The following is a 19,700-nucleotide window of genomic DNA, read 5'->3' on the forward strand; positions in this document are numbered from 1 at the left end:
AAATATTTCTGCAACCTGCCCGCTTCTCTCCAGCTCCATCCTGCCAACCTAGTTTATCATCTCTCACCTGAACTACTGGCCACCCCACACACATTCTTGCCCCACCAATTTTTCTCCCCACAGCAGCCACAATGACATTGTTAAAAATGAAGTCTTTTTTTAAACAAGGGATGATGGGTTCTCATCCCTCCTCAAAATACTTCATGGCTTTCCATTGTTCTTAGGAAAAAGATAAAACTCGTGTCTCCAGCCACCGTGAGTACCACCCTCTCTCTCACTCTGAGATCCAGCTACTCTTTGACATTTTTGGAGTTCTTTCAATTTGCCACACTCCCTCCCTCCCACCACAAAACCCTGTACAAATCATTCCTTTGTCAGAAGGCTTTTTACACCATCCCAGGCTCCCACTCAAATAGTTACCTCCTGATCTTCCTTAAGATGCAGCTTGGCCATCACTTCTTCAGAAAAACTTTCTCTGACCTGGTCAGGTAATTCTCCCTAACTGCTGCTCCCCTGGCACCTCTTCAATGGTATCAGTGATGGGTACTCAGTCAAGATTAGGTTTGGCTGCATTTAATAGAAACCCACCTACAGTGGTTTAAACAGAAAGAAGTGTATATTGCTCTCACATAACCAGAAGTCCAGAGGTAGGAAACCCAGGCCAGGCTCCTTCTTACTCCCCACTCCACCATCCTAACAGGAGGCTTCCAGAATCACTCACGGCTCAATGCCTGTAGAAATCCCAACCATCATGTTAGCATTCTAAGCACCAGGAAGGAAGATCAGACAAAACTCCTCTCCTTTAAAGAGATACTCCGATTGTTCCATTCCTCTGGCTCATTGGCCAGAACATAGTCACATGGCCATACCTAGCTGCAAGAGATGCTGAGAATGTGTCTTTCACTCAAATGATAACTAAAAAGTAGGATTGTGCTACCAAGAAAATGAAAGTGAATAGATGAGGCAATTATCATTGTTGTGATTACATATTATTTGAGTGATTTGAGGATTGATGTCTATTTCCCCAACTAAATGATAAGAAATATATGGGCAAAAACTTTGTATATTTTTGCTCAGAATTATATGCATAGGCCTTAATGAACATGTGTTGGGTATATTTCACAGAGCAGTCAAATTACTCCTCTGTTTCCCCATCTGATAAATGGACATAATAATAGTACCTATCTTAGAGAGTTGTTGTGAGAATTAAATTAAATAATATATGCAGGCTGGGTGCAATGGCTCATGTCTGTAATCCAAGCACTTTGGGAGGCTGAGGCAGGAGGATCACTTGAGGCCAGGAGTTTGAGACCAGCCTGGCCAACACAGTGAAACCTCGTCTCCACCAAAAAATACAAAAATTAACCAGGCATGGTGGTGCACACCTGTAGTCCCAGCTACTTTGGAGGCTGAGGCAGGAGAATTGCTTGAACCCAGGAGGCAGAGGTTGCAGTGAGCCGAGATCATGCCACTGCACTCCAACCTGGGCAACAGAGTAAGACCCTGTTTCCAAAATAAAAAAATAAATAATATATGCACAATACTTCACATAAAACCCAAAATCTGATAAACACTCTATAAATATTAAATATTATTATTAATCCCCACTGAGGTGAACTCCTTGGAGGCAGATTCTGTCTGATTCACCAGCATCTAGATGCTCACTAAAGGTCATTGAATGAACAAATGAATTAATGGATGAAGTAAATTGGGAAGAATTATAATCATATATATTTTACAAGTGAGAAAACTGAAACTGAGTCTATTAATAAGTGATATTAGTGCTGATTCTGGTTCCACCACATATTTAAATATGAGAAATTTCAGAACCAGGAAAACAAACTTCAAAGCCAGTGAACAGATTCTGGAAAGTTGGCAACAGCAGTGGCAGGCTGGCAGGCTGGGGATCTTCCTGCACCCTCGCATAAAAACAGAGCAAATAGGCTGGGCGCAGTGGCTCACGCCTGTTATCCCAGCACTTTGCGAGGCTGAGGCGGGTGGATCATAAGGTCAGGAGATCGAGACCATCCTGGCTAACATGGTGAAACCCCGTCTCTACTAAAAATAGAAAAATTGGCCAGGCGTGGTGGTGGGTGCCTGTAGTCCCAGCTACTCGGGAGGATAAGACAGGAGAATGGCATGAACCTGGGAGGCGGAGCTTGCACTGAGCCGAGATCCCACCACTGCACTCCAGCCTGGGCGACAGAGACAGACTCTGTCTCAAAGAAAAAAATAATAATAATAATAATAATATTAGAGCAAATCGATAACAAAACTGAAACCCATAAACAACATTTCCAACAAAACTAGGTGGCAAGGGGTCCCCAGGAAGCCCAAAACACAAGCAGATGAAACAAGCCACCAACAACCACAGATCTGTGAGTTATGGATATATGCAGAGGAAGCAGAGGGCAGCATCAGGGCTTCTGATGGACCTGAGAGAACCCCTAGAGAGCCAACAGATATTCACTGGGAAGCCTGGTGGGCCAACTGAGGCAAAAACTGGGAGAAGCTGTGCCCAATCATAGATTGGGGTAAGGATTAAAGCGGCTAGAGCAGCCAGAGGCCCTGGGAATGCTCTAAACTGATAGCCAGGGTTTCCTTCCAGTACAAAACAACTCAGTTCCACACTGAAAAGAAACTGCTTGTAGTAGAGTAAAAATAAAGGAGGACAGGGACAAAAGAGTTGAAGAGCAGCTCAGATAGATGCACGGAAGGGAACACAGCCAGTAAATATCAGAAAGCAAGCTACCATATGTTTTAAAACCACCTGAAAACAAAGAAGTTAGAAAAGCGAATTAGACGAGCTATCTGAACCAAGTCTCCTTCTCAAAGTTCAGACAAACAAAATTCACATAAAAATGGGCAAAAGATAAGTATCAACGTCAAATCCCATCCATGGTTACTATATTAAAAAGAATGAGCAGAATGACTTCTTTCTAGAAAATAAAAGCATACCAGAAAAATGTACTTTAAATATTTGAGCTGTTATATACAATTTCAAAACAAGACTAGGAACATTAAGAAAATGATACAAGATATAAAAGAATAATATGAATAATAATTTTAAGTCCAAGTGCAGGCTCACACCTATAATCCCAGCACTTTAGGAGGCCAAGGCAGGATGATCGCTTGAGCCCAAGAGTTTGAGCTATAATGAGCTACGATTGTGCCACTGAACTCCAGCTTGGGGAGAGAGTGAGACCCTGGCTCTAAAAAAGGAAAGAAGTGACTAATGTAAGAGAATGTTTAAAATAAGAAAAAGTTCTCATATTTATATAGTATATATTTATAGATAAATATTTGTATATACAAAATATATTTTATATGTAAAATATGTAATTATATTTATTTATATAATTGTATATTTATATTATATAACATATATAATATAAAATATATTTTATATGTAAAATGCTCATCAATGATAGACTGGATAAAGAAAATGTGGTACATACGTACCATGGAATACTATGCAGTCATAACAAGAAATGAGTTCATGTGCTTTGCAGGGACATGGATGGGACTGGAAGCCATTATCTTCAGCAAACTAACACAGGAACAGAAAACCAAATACCACATGTTCTTACTTATAAGTGGGAGCTGAACAATGAGAACACATGGAACACAGGGAGGGGAACAACACATACTGAGGCCTGTTGGAGGGCAGGAGGAGGAGGAACATCAGGATAAATACCTAACGCATGCTAGACTTAATACCTAGGTGACAGGTTGATAAGTGCAGCAAACCACCATGGCACACATTTACCTATGTAACAACCTGCACATCCTTCACATATATGCCGGAACTTAAAATAAAATGAAATAAAATTTAAAATAAATAAATGAAAGAAAAAGATTTCATATGTATACAAATATATTTTTATATATTCAAGTACCACCAGAGAAAACAGACACAATAAATAATTCCTCAAGAAAAATAGATGGTGGAAAGAAAAAAATAATTATTAAATTTTAAAAAACAGACAAAAAGAATGTGAGAGGAAAAAAACAAATATTGAAGATATCAAAGAAGATCCAACAAATTGACAATAGAGGTGCCTAAAGATAAAAACTAAAGCGAAGGAACAGAATACCATAGTAAAATGACAGGACTCTAATTTTTAAAAAAGGAAAACAATGCTTTGGCATCTAGGCAAAAGAGCAAATGACTGATAAGGAAAAGAAAATCTGATCGTTATCAAACATTTCAACATTTTATTCCATAAGAATACAGAGCACATTTGCAACTTTTTTATAAAACTAAAATTATCCTAAAATAAAAATGTGTTTAAATTTTTCTTTAATTTGTTTTGAATTTGGAACATCAAATGAAATCACAAGATGTTTTATCTTTAAACGTATGTGTGTGTGTGTGTGTGTGTGTGTGTGTGTTCATTTTTCTACTTCTGCCTACTGTAAAGACATAAATAATGACCCAACAGCCAATCTAGCCCCCAAGATTGTGGACTTGAAGTGTCACCTCCAATTTAAAAAAAAATGAGGACTTCTTGGAGAAATGATCTGTTTTTGTTCTGGGGCAGGAAATATGCACAATAAGCCTTACAAGGCCTTGTCATGCCAGACACCTTGTTATGCCAGACAGCAAGGAAGTTATCAAAGTCTATGAGGTTCATGTCAAAGGATTCAGAAACCACCTTTGGCCAAATATGGGCATTTTGAGCTTCAATAAGGATTAACATTACAAGGGACTGAAACCAATCAAATATGGTACATAATCATTTATATTAAGAAAAAATAATACCCATCTTCAGAGGAAGACAGAGAGCCTACTGGTTATTTTGAAAACTGGGTACATAAAAGACTAAAGCATTTGTCTTGCCTTTCTTATATAAACTATACTGCTAGGTATCCTAATAGTAGATGGAGGAGAGGGTCTTTTTGTATAAAATTATTCAGGAAATAAGTGAAAATGACATACAAGTATGTCACCATCTTAACAACCCTCCAATGAATTACTGGATCTAGACATTGAACATCAATGGCTGCTAATATAAGAGAAAAAAGTGAAAAACAGACATTATGAGCATCCTAATGAAAAAACACACACCACTAACAATGCAGTTAAAGGGATCAAATATAGGTTTGATCAAACCTCTGGATAGAGCTGCCAATTTGTAGGAAATATACAGGATGGAGAAACATTGAATTTCACCACAAGAATGCAATCAGCAAAACCATGACTATGAAAATCTCCATATGTCAAATAGAGCAGGTTTTTCAAAAGATAAACTGTCAGAAGAAGAAAGAGATGGAGGGGAATCTGCAGTTTAAAAGATATTTAAAAGACGTATCAGATTTCTTTAAGGAGCAAAATTAAACTTGAGTGTCTAGGGATGCACAATTGGAGTGATAAAACTGTAAAGATATATAAGGAAGTGGTTACCATAAAAGTCAAGATCATGGTTACTTTTGGAGGGATGGAGGAGGTCATCGTTGGAACAGAGCTCATGAAAGGGCTTCTAGGGTAGCTGGCAGAATTCTGTTTTTTTTTCACTTGGGTGGAGGTTAGAATGATGTCTGCCTTACAACAATCCTCTAAGCTATCATTTCTTTTGTGTTACATTTTCTATATTTGTGTTTTATAAGAAAACAGTTGAAATTGAACTAAGAAATGTTTTGCCATTAAAAATTATTTCAGTCTTCAATTAATAAGGATGCTGGAAGAAAATATTAAAGGGCAGAAAAATATCCACTATAATCAAAAAAATAATTGAAGAAATGTTTTGCTATTCTGAAGACACACTCAACAAGGCTTTGGAAAGGATGTGCAGGCTGCTATACAGGAGTAATCGTTACAGAAAACAGTTTCTAGAAGGACTTTTGACTAAGAAGGCTGAGAGCTTAAGCCACTGCCAAGAAGTTGCTCAAGGCAACCTCAACTTGAGCCAGGAGAGGCATTGTTTCCTGATAAAGAGGAGGTGATCGCCTGGTGTAGTCCAAGTCACCCTGTGAGTCAGGGAATGTGAGTTCCTGTTTTAGCCCTGTACTGCCTCCCTCTGTGACCTTGGGTGAGTCACCCAACCTTAGTCTGTCTTCAGCAGAATGGGGAGTAGTTGTAGGATGAAATACTGTAGAGTCTCTTCCAGCTCTATCTTTGTATACTTTTATGATTCTAAACAGGGTCTCTCACTGTGTGATCTACTAACCACCTATGTTAGAATCATGGCCTGATGAACAAGCCAGATTCCTGGGCCTCATTCAGACCCACTAAGTCAGACTCTCTAGGTATGGGGCCCTGGAATCTGATTTTATTCAAGGACCCCATTTGTTTCTTGTAACCCTAGTTTAAGGGCCACTGTTCTAAGGCATTGTTTAGGTAGAAAGAGGGCAATGATGGGGTTCAGGACATACTACCCCGAGATACGGCACCTTGGCATTTGAGAAAACAGCAGTGGCAGGAAGGTCTCCAATCCTCTGCTGATGCGGGCCATGAAAGATTTCTCTAATCTTCTAAAAGTAGGTCATAAAAGCCTCATTCCAGAGACATCCTCCCTATACCCGGAGGAAAGAAATGTCACACAGAGACACAGAGAAGCATCTGAACAAACAGGCCTTGGTAAGTTCCCCCCCGTTTATTACCAGTAAATCACACCCTTCTGTCCTCCAATCATACTTCTGCATGACTGTTCATAAAAATATAGTTTCCTCTGTTTCTTTGGGTCTTTATTTCTGAAGGCTCCAGTGTCACATGAAACTCATATTAAATAAATGTGTATGCTTTTCTTTTGTTAACCTGCTTTTTGTTATAATGGTCTCAGTCATGAACCTATTGACGGATGAGGAAAGAAATCTCTTCTTCCCTACAGAGAAAAGACCTCACATCTCTTCAACTCCTCCTTTATGTCAAGCACCGCACTAGGCATTTGATTATATAGTTTAGATTATTAGATTATATTATATCTCATTTAATCTTTAGAGCTACATAGGGAAGAAGGTGGTGTCCCTGTCTTACCAATGAGGAGAGGGCAGCTCAGAGGGTTTTGGTCAAAAAGCCGATAGAGGTGATGGATCCATGTTAACTGAAGGGCTGCTTCTCGAAAAGTTAGGAAGGGAGGGAGGGAACAAAATTCACTAAGAAAATATCACAGGATTGGAAAGATCTTAGTTTGATGACTCTGTTCTGCTCTCAGCACAGATATATTCTGGGGGAAAAAAAAAAAAAAACTTTGTCTCCTATTATAAAGAGAAGTGCAGGCAGGAGTAACAGGGAGGGATGATATGGAGAGAGACAAGCAGAGTAAGATCTTTTCTTTGTTGACTTGGAAACCATTTGAAGCTTCTGGTGCAGGGAAATAAGTAGTCCAGAAAAATCTTAAAGCTAAATAGCCCAAAGATGGAGAATAAGACATCGAGGAATAGCTGTGACTCCAGGAGGTAAAGGAGGAATTTATAACACAGCAACATATTCACACATTGATTTATTTTAAAGTAGCTATAAAATATTATCTTTAAGCATAGTGAGTACTTCAGAGACCTCAAATGGCTTAATAAAGAAGAATATTTATAAATAAGGACTGAAGATGTCATAACTGGAAGCAGATCTCAAGCACACAATGCCTTATAGTACCGATCATGTATTTGAAGCCCTGTGGTCTGGGTCCAGCATATCTAATACATGGGAAGAGATGATGTTAACCTTCTTAAAGGTGGAATCTGCAAATAAAATGAGTGAAATTCTTGGCCAATGGCACAACTATGCAGGAGAGGAGCAGAATTTGCTTCCTAATATCTGTTAGAATTTTCTAAACTAAACCAAAGGACTGGAAGGGGCTGCCGTGTAGGTAGTGCTTGGCTCACTCAACAGGGAGAATAGAGCTCAGAAAGCCTCTGGCTGCCAAAGTTGGGGTGTGGGAAGTGGTTTAGTCAGATGGCATAGTCGCTAAGATCACAGAAGGATTTGCAGTCTACCAACCATAGCCACTGAGCTAGACACTATGCGGGAGGCATTTCTGCCCTCAGGGAGCTTATCAAGCCAGTGGGAGGCCCGTCACACACAAAGAAAAGGTGACTAACGAGAAGAGATGGTGGAATGAGAACAACAGAGCAAGATGTACAAGAAGTGCTACAGAAGTACAAAGGAATGAGACACCTGAAAGACCTACGCTTCCAGGGAAGGGAGTCTTTAAGGAGAAGAAAGACTTCTAAGCCAAACTCCAAGTTGGGGGGAGGTGAGCAGAGGCACAGAGTGAGCACACCACATGGCATAGTGGGAGCATGGGGAGTCAGCCAGTTTAGTTGGAGGAGAGGGTTCCTACAAGGAATGTAAGGTTGCAAAGAGCCAGATTGGACATGGAGTACGGGGCTTGAATTACAAGATTAAAGAGCTTGCAAGTTATTTTATAGGCAATAGGAAGCTACTGAAAGATTGGGAATAATGTAACCATTATAAATCCCAGATCCATGTGTCCAGGCTTTATATGGAGTTACAATAAAAAAGCACAATCCAAACTGTCAAAATTAACCAAAAAGAAGAAAAATTCCAGTCTTTTACTTCCATTTCTCCAATGCATAGCTCCCAGCAATTCTTCTTCAATCCCTATTGTTCCCCCTCCTCCTCCAAACACACTACTCCATAATCTTTTATTTGCTATATGCCTAATCGCCTCCTTCACTTCTTTCTTTTTCTCCTCTTTTCCTGCACTTTATTATAAAAATCAACTTCAATTTTCGGGCTAAGCTGTTCCTCTTCCACTCTAACCTCTCTGTTCCAACCTTTCTGTGTCACAAAAGTCAGGAACCCTTCAGACAAATGAAAGCACTCCCAATTGGGGTTGGGGAGTCAGGGAAAGGATGGGGTATAGGAAGCAAGAGTTGAGGTATAAAGACAACATTCTCCTAATCAAAAGGAGAGAAGGGAATATTCAAGTCTAAATATATTTTATCCCATCACTGTAAGATGGGGTATGAGGAAAAAGTGGGGCCTTAAGAAAATGTCTACAATTATTGATATGACCCAGAGATGTTGAGTATTCCCCAAAATCCTAACTGTTATGATCCACACAGAGAGAATTATAGACAAGTACATGCAAAACCATAGTCAGGTAGATATGGGCATGACTCAATGTTTTTATGACTGGGAGCCAATGGCTGGATGGACAGGTTCAGCGAGAGGAGGGCAAACATGGGAGAATGGTGAGCTGATAGACTGTGTGTCATCAGGGCTGGCACCAAAGATGGTGAATTATTGGCAATACTGACAAGGAAAGCTAAATTTCTGTGATTTTTCTCAAGGTTAATGAGTCACCAGTCAACCATACCTGAACACTTCAAGCTGCATGTCTAGGTCTTCTGAGAGGAATAAAAATGAAAGAGTTTATGTTTGTATTCTCATTAAAATTTATTTTATCTTAGGCATAATTTCAGACTTACAGAAAAGTTGCAAGAATGACTAGTTATTTTGTAGAATATCCCAGATTTGGCTTTCTCTGATGTTTCATCATCATTAGATTCCGATTATGCCCTTTTGGCATCACATGGTGATGCCACTGGGTTCTTCTCAATGTCTCACATCAGGAGGCAGTGTATTTTTATTTGAAAATAAATTATATGAGGTGTTTTCTCAGAGAATGATTCTGCACTAATTATGTTTAGATATAAAAAGGAGAAAAAACAACTCCTAAAGGAACCATAGTAGAAACAACTGAACAATTGAGTTATTTTCCAAGATGACACCAGAACATGGAGCTGTTTTCTTTTCTTTTTTTTTTTCTTTTTCTGTGTACAAAATGAGTTTATGTGTCTAGTCCTGAGGGCATGTAACCCCAGTTAGCTTTTAAAACTTTAAAAATCTTTTATTGTAAGGAACATAATTCTGTATTAGTCTATTTATAATATACCCATAAAATGGAATGCCATGCAGCCATTAAAATGATGATGTCTAATTGTACAAATAGACAAGAAAAGGTGCGCAGAATAAGGTTTAAAAAGCAGGGTGCAAAGGAGTAAGTATAATCCCATTTTTGTAACAAAACCACAAGAGAGAGAAGTAGAAATAGAACTAGAGAGGAAGAGGTAGATTGAGAAAGAGAAAAATTATGGAAAGATACATACCTAACAGTTGTTATTTCTGGGATGTAAATTTATGGATAAATTTCACTGTTATTTGTCTGTATTTCTGGATAATTAGAATTTTGATAAGTATGATTGCTCATGATCAACTCAAGCAATCAAAAAGCTTCCATTTTGAAAAAAGAAATCTACTTGTAACATTAGTCTTGGCAGCTGAGCAGTATCTCCTCAAAGGCACCCCTTCTCACATACCCCTTCTTCTGTCTCCTACCAGATGCCTTCACTGTCTATATCTTGAAAAGAATGGGAGCTCCCTCCATTTTCCTGTTTTGCACCTCACAATTTCTCTGCACTACTCTCAACATTGTCTGCTGCCCTCCTCTCAAAGGAAGAGGCTTCCTTCCCCTTTCCCAGGCCCCTCTGTTCAGGTGTCTCTATCTCCATCTTCCCCCTGATGTTTTCCCTGCAGGGAGGATCAAGAACCCTTCCCCATTCCCTCCCATCCAGCCAAACTTCTCGGAGAGGTGTCTACCCTTGTTGCCTCCCCATCGCCTCACTAAGCCTTGAGGTTGGCTTCCACTCCCCACCCCAGAACACTAAGCTCTTAAATCCAGGTCAAATCCAATGTGCTCTTAAGTCCAGGTCAAATCCTTTCATTTTCTAGAAGACTCCTCTGCAGGATCTGCTGTCTTCAACGGCCTCCTTGAAACACCTCCTGTCCTGATCTCTGGGACAAGCTGCAGCCTCAGCCTCTTTCTCCTCTCTGACTGCTCATCTCCAAGCCCCGCAGTGGGTTGTTCTCCCGTACTCCACCCTGGGCCTTCTGCTCTCCTCGTCTACCCCCTCTGCCTGGATGATCTCCCCTATGTCAGAGACTTCCCTGCAAGCCTCCAAGGTTCTGCTTTCAGCTTTTAGCATTCAGCCTTTTCTGTCATACAGGATAGACAACACTGGCATTTCCATTTCTTCAGCCACTGAACTGCTAAGTCCAAGTGATTCTACCACTGAAATGACTCTTCTTTCTCCAGCTTCATTGAGGTATAATTGATAAATAAAAATTTTATGTATTTACAGTCTAGTCCCTCTTCCCCCAGCCCACTGCCAGTACCCTGGTTCAGGCCATCACTTGCTTAGATTGGGACAGAAGCCACCTTCTGGGTCCAATTACTTGTCTTTACAAACTACTTTAAAGTTGTCTCTGAAATTCCCTTCCTGAAACACAGGTCTGACCATGTCATTCCTCTGCTCAAAACCAACATGCAGATTTCCCACAGGGTGCTTGTCCCATAGAGATGTTAATAGCCGATAGGGTAGCATTTTTAAATAGCAGGGGAAGTCAATACCCACAGAAGTTTAAGTTTTTTTTTTTTTTTGATATGGAGCCTCACTCTGTTGCCCAGGCTGGAGTGCGGTGGTGCGATGTCAGCTCACCGCAACCTCCACCTCCCAGGTTCAAGTGATTGTCCTATCTCAACCTCCCGAGTAGCTGGGATTACAGGTGCACGCCACCATGCCCAGCTAATTTTTGTATTTTTAGTAGAGACAGGGTCTCACCATGTTGGCCAAGTTGGTCTTGAACTCCTGACCTCAAATGATCCACCCCCATCGACCTCCCAAAGTGCTGAGATTACAGGCGTGAGCCACCGCATCTGGCCCAGAAGTTTAACTTTTTAATAAACACTGGGTTAAACAAAGCCCAACAGGTTTCTTTACTGCAGAACTTATCAGAGTCCTTCACATGCTAATAGCACTTTGAATTTCCAAGAAAGAGTTCATTAGTGTATTATTTCTCAAAGTTATTTGACTTCAGAATTCTTTCAATTTGCACAAAACATTCACGCTTTAGGAAAGATCCTAAAGGAGACAGGGCCACAAGATGGAAGGAGCCTGGGTTCCCAACTCACTTTTTGGGACTGAGCCTCCTAGAGAGCAGCCCTATGAGAAACACCTGTGATGGACTAGTGGGTGGGTGAAAAATAAACTTTTATTGTGTTCAGCCGCTTAAACATCAGGGTTGTTTGTTATAGCAGTTAGCCTATGCTGTCCAATATGGAATGCATGCAGGTATTTAAGTTATTTGCCAAAGAATAGATTATCTTTTTTGGCCTACAGAGCTTTTGTCACAAACAATAATAGGTCACAAGACTTGTAGCCTTACTAAGGTGCTGTGATAAGCCTTTGCAAACAGTATCTCATTCAATCCTCTTGACCACCCAGTAGGATTAAGTACAATTATTGGCCCATCTCACAGATGAAGAAGGTAAAGCTCACAAAGATTGAGAATTTGAGATAGGAAGCCCAGGATATGGATGCAGGTCATTTGACTTTGGGTCCTTAATCTTAATCACATCAAGGCCCTACCTCCTAGGCCCAAATTATGGGTCAGAAAAGCTGGGTTCCAGGTGCAATTTGGTTAGTTACCTAGAGTAACTGAACATCTACACAACTTACTTCCATTCTTTTTATTTAGACCAGTGGCTCCCAATGAGGGTTGATTTTGCATCCCCAGGAGCCATTTGGCAATATATGGAAACATTTTGGGTTGTCACAACTGGGGAGGTACTACTGGTATCTAGTTGGTAGAGGCCAAAGATCCTGCCACAACATCATACAATGCAAAAGGCAGACCCCAACAACAAAGAACCACCTGCCCCAAAATGCCATAGTGCCAAGGTAGAGAAATGTTATATGTTTTATTGACAGAGCCCAAATGTCCAGAATAAATCCACACTCTTGCTTGGAATAAGAAGCTTACTTTAAAACCCTGCTTTAGGTTTTAATTCCTAAAAGGGCAAGAAAGGCCATAACCAACAAGTAGCATTTGGTGCCCAGAGATGTGAGCCTTGGCCATTTTTGGAGGGAATCCAGCCCAAAGAAGACTTTGCCACATATAAAGAATTCGGTTTGGCAGGACCTCAGGAACAATATATGATGACAGAATAGAAATTCCTCTTGAAAGAATGCCAAACCTTTTTGGTTTCCTAGTAACGTAATTTTCCTGAGATTTCTCTCATATTTGAATTTGCAACATCCCTATACCTATTTTAAATCAAGGCAACAAAAGAAGAATTTTATGAAAAGATGACATAATAGAATCATCTTCTTGGAGAGAGAAGGAAACCTAAGGGCCATCTGATCTTTCCCCTTGCCCACCCCTTCTGGCATGTGGCTCCCCTTCTCAACATCATATGATGCAGGGCAGGGATGTCACCATCACAAGGATCCTGTTTCATTTCCAGAATGGTCTGTTCAAAACTTCTCTCAGGGCCAGAAACCTGCTTCTCTAAATTCTCTGTTTCCTGCACCTCATTCAATGCACTCGGGGAGGGTAGTGGGAGAAGGAATCAGGAGATGGGCTGGGGGTGGGGAAGTGTTCTTCCATGAAAGCTTACTGGGTCCCAGGCTCTGTGCACTTCATTTCTAATTCTCCAGCATCTCTCACAGCAACCTCAGGTAGTGATCGTGCACAGCCTCCCCGCCCCTGCGTGTTGTCTCTTTTCCAGATGAAACATCATGAGATCTATTTTCACATGGAAACATCCCTTTGGCACCCTGTTCATTCATTCATTCACTCATTTATTCAGCACATAATTACTGGGCACCTATGATCTGCCAGGCTTGTGTCAGAGACTTGGGATACAATCTTGGGCAAAATGCCTTGTCTGGAAAGGAGGGCTGGCAATATAGTCAGCAAGGGAAGCCCTCGACTTAGGGACTATTATTATTCTCATTATTATTATTATTATTATCTCCAGCAAAAAATTGCCATACCAGCACCCTATGGGGTAGCCTAGGGCATCAGGAACATATCCCAGAGGGAGTGATGTCTAGCTGGGCGGGTAAGCAGAGATCCAAAGGGTTTCACCAGGTAATGGGGCACGTAGAGTGTTACAGGCAGAGGTAACAGTTTGTGCAAACACCACAGAGGCACCCAGGGCACTGAAAACAGGTTGGTGTGGCTGATCTGAGGGAGGCCGAACTGATGCTGGAGAGGTGGGCCCAGACTGGTAGGCCCTGCAGGTTGTGTAATGGATTTGGGTTTTAGCCACAAGGACCACTGAAGCTGAGAAACAGCAGGATTGGATTCAACTTGCAGAAAGCCAGTCCTGGGGGCTGTGTGGAAAATGGGTCAGAAGGAGCAGGAAGGCAGGGACTCTGGGTGGGAAGCTGTGTAGTTGCCCTGCCTCCCTCAGAGGGTACGGTGGTGGCAGGGACTGAGAGAAGGAACAGTGGTGGCAGAGAGGTTAGGGGTCTTTAACCACTTCCCATAATCTCGATCAAAGCACCTCCAAAAATCACCTCAATAAACAGAAAGTTAAATTCAAAGCAGTGTTTAGCTATGCTCCTGCAGCTAGGAAATGAACCCCCAGCCCTGTACCCCTCCCACCAGCAGATATTCTTTGAGCACCCCCATGTTGAAATTTTATATCCAGCCTTAAGAAATAGGGGTATTTAGGGTAGACATGACTTGGTATTTGGACATGAGACACAGAGAGAGAGAGAAGGAAGGAAGGATGACCGGTCCCAGGCTTGAGCAGTGAGTGGATGTTGGAGAGGGAGTGTATTTCCTGGCAGGGAAGAGAGATTCACCCGGGCCAGGTGGAGTTACGTAGTCCAAGTGCAGAGAGAGAAATTTGGAGCCCCAAGAGAATCTGGATGTGAGGAGAAGTCAAAGGACAAAAGGGTGAGCCTGACAACAGAATGAACTCTCCTGAGAAATCCCTGAAATCTTCAGGGATCTCCACAAAACTCACAAAACACTCACCACGATGTGTGCCCATGGAAACTGTAGTGTGCCTGAGCTCTGCATGAGGGGGATGTATAAGAAAATGGGGGCCGGGCATGGTGGCTCACGCCTGTAATCCCAGCATTTTGGGAGGCTGAGGCGGGCAGATCATGAGGTCACGAGTTCGAGACCAGCCTGGCCAACATGGTGAAACCCCTATCTCTACTAAAGATACAAAAAATTATCCAGGTGTGGTGGCGCATGCCTGTAATCCCAGGGGACTGAGGTGGGAGAATCTCTTGAACGTGGGAGAATCTTTTGAACCCAGGAGGCGGAGGTTGCTGTGAGCTGAGATCACACCATTGCACTCCAGCAAAAAGAAAGAAAGAAAGAAAGAAAGAAAGAAAGAAAGAAAGAAAGAAAGAGAAAGAGAGAAAGAGAAAGAGGAGAAAGAGAAAGAGAGAAAGAGAGAAAGAGAGAAAGAGAGAAAGAGAGAAAGAGAGAAAGAGAGACAGAAGGAAGGAAGGAAGGATGAAGGAAGGAAGGAAGGAAGGAAGGAAGGAAGGAAGGAAGGAAGGAAGGAGAGAAAGAAAGGCAAAGGAAGGAAGAAGAAGGAAAGAAACATGAAAGACAAAAGAAAGAAAAGAAAGAAAAGAAAAAGAAAAGAAAGAAAGAAAGAAAGAAAGAAAGAAAGAAAGAAAGCAAAGAAAGAAAGAAAGAAAGAAGAAAGAAAAGAAAGAAAGAAAGAAAGGAAGGAAGGAAGGAAGGAAAGAAGAAAAGAAAGAAAATGGGACGAGGAGCCAGAAGCTGAGGGGACCACAAGATTAACAACAATAATCCCCAGCTTAACAGCCTGTGGGAAGTAGGTAGAGTTGGGGGAGAGACTGATGCCCAGAGAATTCACCCAGAATGCAAGGAGAGGGAGATCCCTAATTTTGCATCTGAATTCACGCATGCTGTGGCCTTGTTAGCGAGTCTATTTGCAGAAAGAGCTCCATTGCATTACCATCATCCTCCTTCAAAAAGCTCCTGCTGCTGGGAGATACCCCGGAGGTAGTGTGATGAAAACATTGTCGAAGAAACCAACAAACCTTTCATGGTAGAATTTTAGGCACTGTAGCAGATTATGGGGAACATGCCTGGTGGCAGATAGGACATTTGGCACTTCAGAGTGCCAAATGATCTCCCAACAGCACCCAGCAGCTCACAGCTCTGGGGACATTGGGCCTTCTCCTGGCTCTCCCTGAGGAATGAGGAGACCCAAATGAAACCGCAATAGAAAACAAGTGATACTTTCTGAGCCAAAGAAAGTTGCCTTCAAATCTGTGTTTTTGTAATTCCTCCTGGAAACAGGTTTGATTTTCCCTATGAGTTCTACATCTGGAGGCTGAGTGAAAACTGACCTAACCAGTTGCATAGGAGTTTCCTAATCTACTAGAAAGCTCTCAAAAAGCCGCATGAGATAAATGTGGAACTTTTGCAAAACACCAGTTTCATTCAAAATAATTTTCAGTTTGAATGTCATGAAAATTTTAAAATATTTTTCCATTTTCATTTCAGGTTCATCTTGTTGAAATGGCATTGTGTTTATTTACTTTTTGTTTTGTTTTTAAACACATAGCTCAGCAAGAAAAGGCCTTATATTCTGTCTGCTAGCAGAGGGTTTGGGGTACTTGTCTTGCACCTGCTCCGCATGGCCTCCTGTCCCCCAAAATCTAGCTATTAACTCCTTAAGACTGGAAGGGTCTCATTTTTCACTGTGTCCTCAGCAGGCCCAAGACCATACCTGACAGGTAATAGTTGCTCAATAAGAACCTGCAGATCTGAGGGGAACTGTGGGGGAAGACAGCAGTGTGGTTTTTCCATCAGGAAAACAGTGTCATGGGGCAGCTGCCTTGAGAGGTCACTTGGTCCTCTGCTCTGGGTGCCCCATGATGGCAGGGACCAGGCTGTCACTGGCTTTGTGTTCCCAGCCCTTGCCACCCACCAGGCATTCAATGAAAGTTGGATGTAAGAGGCTAGGCATTAGGGCCAGGAAAAAGAATATTATACATCAGGGGAAATACTACAAATGCAGGATTTTTTCTTTTTGGAATCAGGGAACTCCAGGCCAGAGAAACAGAGCTGTTTTGGTTGCTGGAATAGTAGAGCTATCACTGGTGGAGGATGATGGGAGAGTTTCCAGGATCTTCATTCCTGGTGGGCGAACAATGTGAGCAGGATGCATAGAGTAGCTCCTTGATGCCTAGAGCAATAGAGCTATCCCTGTTATCATTCTCCATTCAGAACCTCTTCCTGCACACATTCAGTGAGAAGAACTCTGGGGAAGACAGGTTTGGGTTTCAACCAAAACTTCACCACTTACCAGCGGTGTGACCTTGGCCAAATTACTTAGCCATTCTGGGCTTCCATTTCCTCACCTGCAAAATTGGGCTAAAACTTAGTAGTATTACCTCATTGAGAAGTGGGGTAGATTAAATGAAATCTTGACATATGAAAGGCACAGCTCCTGGCACATAGCAAGCACTCAGTACATTTCCCCAGGGCGGGAGAGGCTTACCCAGGGCGGGCCCTGGCTGAACTTGCTAGGTGGAAGGTGTTTGCCCACAACTGCTCTCACAGCAATTTTGATAATTTCACACAAACAGGCCCAAGCTCAGTAAAGGGATGGGAGGATGGTCGGGAGGGGTTGGGGGTAGCACAGAATCTGGGACAGAATAGGGCTGGGGCTAAGGGGAGCCACCTGAGAGATGCCTGCCCCTGCTGCTTGTGCAGGGGAGGTGGGAAGTGGCCAACCAAAGGTTATAGAGCTCATCCCAGGGAGAGCCCTGGAAAGCACCCTGTAGCCGGGATGATATTTGCTGATGCAGAAGAGAAGGATGGGGTTACAGCCCCAAGGGAGTTGACAGGCAGTTTCCAGGGCCTCATCCAGGGCACCAGGGCTCAGGAGGGAGCTCCTGAGTGAGTGTTCTACCAGGACTTACTCCAGGCCTTCCAGGCACTCGAACTGGGGAATCAGGAGTAACTGCTCCTGTCACCCCACCTCTCTGACTTCCTCACTACCACCCTTTCCATGCCTCCACCCAACCACCCCGGCCTCCTGCTGTTCCTCAGCCCCACCAAGCAGGCTCCCACTCAGGTGCTCTGCCCCAGCCACTCCCTGTCCTGGCGTGCTGGTCCCAATAGCTCACTCACTGCTTATAGCTCTCTGTCCAATTGTCACCTCAGGCAAGAGAACCTCTCTGTCTGCCATATACAATATCATTCATATGTTTCCCCATCCCTTTCACTCTCCAGCCCCACCTCATTGTCTCCACAGTACTTGCCACCATATGACCCATGTGTATTACCGGTAAACTTGTTATTCTCTACCTCCTACACTATAATGTGTGCTCCATGAAGGCAGGGACTTTGTTCACTCCAGTATGCCCAGAGTCTGGCCAAAATGCCTGATCCCTGAGATGGACCTGCCCAATAACTATTTGCTGACTTAATAAGGAGTGAGTGAACTGCCAAACCCCATCTGCTGGCATGTGAAGGACACTAACATCCTGAATTGGTACAGAACTGGCCAGGACCGAACCAGGACCTTATGAAGGTCACAGGTACCAGTTGCTAGTGGGATGGGAATTGGGGAGGAGAGGGCTGAGTTTACAGAGGGCAGTAGCTTACCTTGACTCCCATCTACCTGCTTCAAGTATCAATCCAGGAAAACTTTTATTAGGGAACTCTTGGACGCTGAAAAATTCCTTTTGATTCAGTGGTATGAACCACTGATGACAGAACTTCAGGCACCACGGTCAGCAGGGAGAAGGTGTCCGGCTGTTTGGCTCACCCAAATCACCCCTCGAGTCACTTTGTACCTACTTATAACTCCAATAGTAACCAAGAGATCATTTACACAGACAAGTCATTAGAGAAATTTGAGAATTTAAGTCATAGTTTCAGCAGTATTACCCAGATAAACAGCAGCTTGTGGTTAGGTCTTGGATGGAGTTCTTACCCACAGGTCAGGGTTTCTCCTTTCTGGTGCTTAAAATCACTGCCTCACCAAGAGGGCAGCAAGCAGGGTATCATTACAGTGAACAATTCATGACACAAAATGCAAGAATGTCTAAGCCCCACCCAGAAGCCCATGGTCACGATGCTTGCCTGATCTGCTCATGACTGAATCCATTGAGAGGAATTATTTTGGTACCAAGAACACATTTCCCAGTTCCCGTCCATATGTGGGGAGAAATGGCATGCCTCTGTGTGTCAGTGCCCAGAAACAAGCAGGCTGTCAGAGTTGGGAATGACAGAAGCCTCACCCACAGTCTGGCCGACATCTGAGAGGTTTCCAGGGAGCCTCATTGAAGAAGCATTGTTATTTTCCAGAGGAGGTCAGGGCACAGTGGTGATAATGTGGAAGAGAAGAAAGAAAATGAAACATCCTGTTCTGAAAGTGTGAGCTCAGAAAGTAATGGTTGTGTAAGAGGCTATCCCTTGCAGGAATGTCACTATTCCTTCTTGTGACTTCACCTTCCCTGCCAGGGCACTGAATTTCTTCTGGGCCATGACTAATTACAACGAAACCCCGTCTCCACGAAAGAATTATATCTGCGTGGTGTTCACATGAATAGGATCTGATCTATGCCTTCAGCAAAATAAGATAGCTGCATGCCCCTGGAGCTGTTTTATCAGGGTTAAATAAAATTGTGTACCTAAAGGACCTAGAAAATATGTGCCTGGGAGTCAGTGTGTGCTCAAGAAATATTATTTTTCCTGTCTAAAGATCTCATTATTTTGCTTACTACATGATATTTTGTTGCCTTGTAGTGATGATTATTTCTTTTAATATCTGGCTTAGACTACCCCTTTTAGCTTCTTGCATTTTTGTTTTAGAGAGTATAAAGTATGTTTGGTTTTTAGTTGTAACAAAGTTATATGTTGGAACTAGCTC

This window comes from Papio anubis, unplaced genomic scaffold, assembly GCF_008728515.1.
Source record: "Papio anubis isolate 15944 unplaced genomic scaffold, Panubis1.0 scaffold44, whole genome shotgun sequence".
Taxonomy (NCBI): Eukaryota; Metazoa; Chordata; class Mammalia; order Primates; family Cercopithecidae; genus Papio; species Papio anubis.